Below are 3,711 nucleotides of genomic sequence, written 5' to 3'. Positions count from 1 at the left end.
CCTCAGCCTCCCAGTGTTTTCCAAACTGGCAGAGCAGGTGTTGAACTTTGGGGGCTTTGCACAGGGGAATAGGAAGTAATCTGTTATTAGGTCACTCCAGCACATTACAGATTGTGTGGATATTAGCTGTACATATTTCATGAGGACGGTTTTTCTTAATGGATGCCCAGATGTGATGGATTCATGCATATCTGTATGCTCCGAGGTAATTTCTACTAAAATGTTTATCCCCAGTGTTGCATAGTTGGCCAAGCTCTGCTTTTCTTTCTTTTCCAAGTGTAATATACTTTCCAGGGAATTTATTGTGAGCAAATGAAACACATCCATAGAGTTACTTTATAGGCTTCTCTTTCCTTTACAAGGTAGGAAAGTATATCGTTAAATGTCAATGTACACAAAAGCATCAATAACAATAGTTTTACCATCTGCTGTTAGTGCTCTGTGGTTAGTAGTACTTTTTAAAACATTGTCTATCTGTGTTACTTCTACTCCCCCAGCTCAGTTGATTTTCCAATTATCTTTTCCTCTTCTTGTTAAAAAGCCTCTTTTTTTGGCACGTTTTGGCTTTCTGGTGTGTTTTCTGATTTTCACACCATGATTCAAGGCTAACCTCGCGGCCCCCCTGCTGATTAGCTGACCGCAGCCCGGGGTGGGGATTAGTCTCGGGATTGATTGTTGTGCTTCCAGAATGCTTTGAGTGATGAAATAAATTGTTTCCTGGTTTAATTTTGCTTCTACCGCTATTACGTGACATAATCCAGGCTACGATGCACTGCAATTCGTAACTATACCTCGAGTAATACAAGTTTATGTCACCTTTTATGTGAACCAGGAAGTATAACATCGGAGGTCAGCATGGCGGATGGGTCCAAAAACAAAGCATTACTTAAAACTTTGACTTTTTTTTTTAATGTGACTTCCATACTTAACTGACAACACTTCTGAAGATATTTGTAAACCAAAACACAATCTTTTCTACTCGTTAGCTGTGAAAATGTTGTATGGGTAACCCAATCAGAGTAGCAAAATATATTACCTGATTACTTTGAGTTACTTTGGGATCACCTCAATGTCAAATGCAATGCAAATGAGTACAAGTTTTTCCCCTAAGTGAAATTTAAGTCTAAGTGTATTTTTCAACTGAAAAAACTAACTAAAGAAAAGAAGAGACTAATTAAGTATCAAAATTGGGTAAATAATAAGCCTTCAGAATGTTTAAGCTCACCACTGAAAACCATCAAAATGTGCTGAACATCTATCTATAATACACATATTTTTAAATGTATGGTCACATTGTTATCCTGCTAGTAATCCCCATTGTTTCAAAATGTATCTTATATTTTACAAACCTCTAAGGGAATACAGTAACCTCTTTTTGTATCATGTTACATATAATCCATTACTACTCAAGCCTGGCCACAAGGATTCCATAAGAAATCATTCTAACCATTTTATAAATTGCAAAATCATGGCTGATAAATCTTGTACGAAATGTATGTGATAGGAGAGTGTCCCAGGAGAGGGACTTCCATTTATTATAATGTGTTTTTTGCAATGGTACAGATCGTGCTCACAGCTGGCTGCACTCAGCTGGGCTCAACACTATGACGTGTCCGAGTGGCTCCCTCTGCCAATGTCTCCACTGGGGAGAACAGCACTGCGTTGGACTGTGAGCAAAACAAGCGCCCCCCTCTTCCCCTGCAGCGGTGGAGCAGTTGCTTTCTGCAATTTCTGACCGGATTTGAAGGGAGACCCAGTGGTGGAGTTGAGACCCCTTTGGGATTACCCCAGCTTGGGATTTTGGCTCGGGTTGAAACAGAACCCTGGAGAGTGTGTGTGTGTGTGTGTGTGTGTGTGTGTGTGTGTGTGTGTGTGTGTGTGTGTGTGTGTGTGTGTGTGTGTGTGTGTGTGTGTGTGTGTGTGGTTGCATATATAAAATGGGAGGGCAAGTATGTACATCTGCCTCTTCCTCCCACGGGAGAAGGAGGGAGGTTAGCCTAGTTTTCACCTCCATCAGGACACTAAAGAGTCAGGAGAGTTTATTTAGTTAGATTTATTTCTGTAAGAAAGTATGCAGGAAGTAGTTTATAGGCAACAGAAAAAGTGATTGGAGATATACGTGTATCAGGTTTGACTGAAAAAACAACAAAGAATGTACTGTGCCAACTATAATTATTCCCTGAGAGGAATATTTGTGTTTTTTCTACTAGTAATTATTTGTAAACTCCTCTCACTTCTCCTTCCCATTGTGGAAGATTGACAGGGAAAATAAAGTGCCTGTTATTGCGATGCGGCGTAACATTTCCAAGAGAAGCCGGAATCTTTTGCAATTAGAACAAATGTCAACCGGGGAGGAAGAGATTAAAAAAAAGCAGCTAATTGAAAAAATAAAATTATTCCTCAATTATTTCTGGAAGGAAACGCCTCATACAGGTTGTGGAGGGAAATTCTTTTAATAATTTGCATCATTAGGCAGGAGGAAAGGAATGCTGTGCTGAGTTCACTGACATAGCTCCCATGGAAATGTGTGTTTTCCTCAGCAGGGTGCCAGATGAGAAACCCCTCCAGTTTGACATTGTTCTCATCCATCCACTGTGGGATTAGACTGTGCTCTATATTACAGACAATACACTGTACATCATATAAGTACACATACAAGAGTTGGGAATATTCCTTCCAAGATAGATGTGTCTGCATCTTGAAATTGCCACAGCCATCAGAGGAGAACCTTTTCATGCCCTAATAAACACGCTGGGTTTTTGTACAGAGCCCCCCTCCCAGTAAAGCGCAAGTCCCAACTGTTAAGAATCCAATCCATAAAAAGCAATCTTCTTACATCTTCCATTGCCTGTCTGAGTGAACAACGCGGTCACCTATGGAAGAAAAGAAAATGACTGCATGTGCACAATCAGTCTGATGGAGACATCAGATTTCATCGTGAAGGCATAACATAAGTCTTATGATGAGTTGCTGTGAGTCTATCAAAAAGCCGTAGATTTGGAAATGAAAAACGTGCGACTCTGAGGCTGAAGTTGAGCGTGTCTCCAGCCAATTGTCTCTTTTTTAGGCTGAGTGGAGATTCATGTGACCGCCCTGAGTATGGCTGGGTACACCTAATGTTGTACAAATGTATCTTACATTTTCGAGATACTGTGTCACAGGTGACCTTTCACGGAAAAGAATAATCAGCTTGTTTTTTTACTTTTGGATTCGGCTGACATTTCCTTGTATCAGTCAGATAGCTTTTGACATAAAAGCCAAGAGAACATCTGCAGGGACCTTTTTCACTGTTGTAGAGAGGAGGAAATGAATAATGATGAGGAAACGGAGGCTGTTTAATGTGCAAATACAAGGTGAGGTGTGACCTGTCTTCGGCAGACTTTCGCAATTCACAGAAGACATCATAATAACAAGGTTTTCTGAAAACAAACAGGGAAAAACAAAGGCAGTCTCTATTACACAGTTGCTTCTGTTATTATCAGATACCTCAACTCTCCCCAGGAAGTGTACAAATAACTAACATGTATTTGTTTTGGTGTTACAGAAAGCTAGATCTAACACTTCCTTTTTTATAAAGGTAAAAAAAAGTATTTTCCCACCAATTGAAACATTAAAATATAGCAGTTTAAAAAATAAAGGTGTTGGGTTTGGGTGCTTTAAATTCAGTTTTGGCCACATTTAGCCCCAAAACAAAGATTTTCACATTTTAAA

The sequence above is a fragment of the Notothenia coriiceps genome, unplaced genomic scaffold (assembly GCF_000735185.1).
Source record: "Notothenia coriiceps isolate Sejong01 unplaced genomic scaffold, NC01 NC01_scaffold00032806, whole genome shotgun sequence".
NCBI lineage: Eukaryota > Metazoa > Chordata > Actinopteri > Perciformes > Nototheniidae > Notothenia > Notothenia coriiceps.
Note: the sequence above shows the minus strand (reverse complement) of the source record.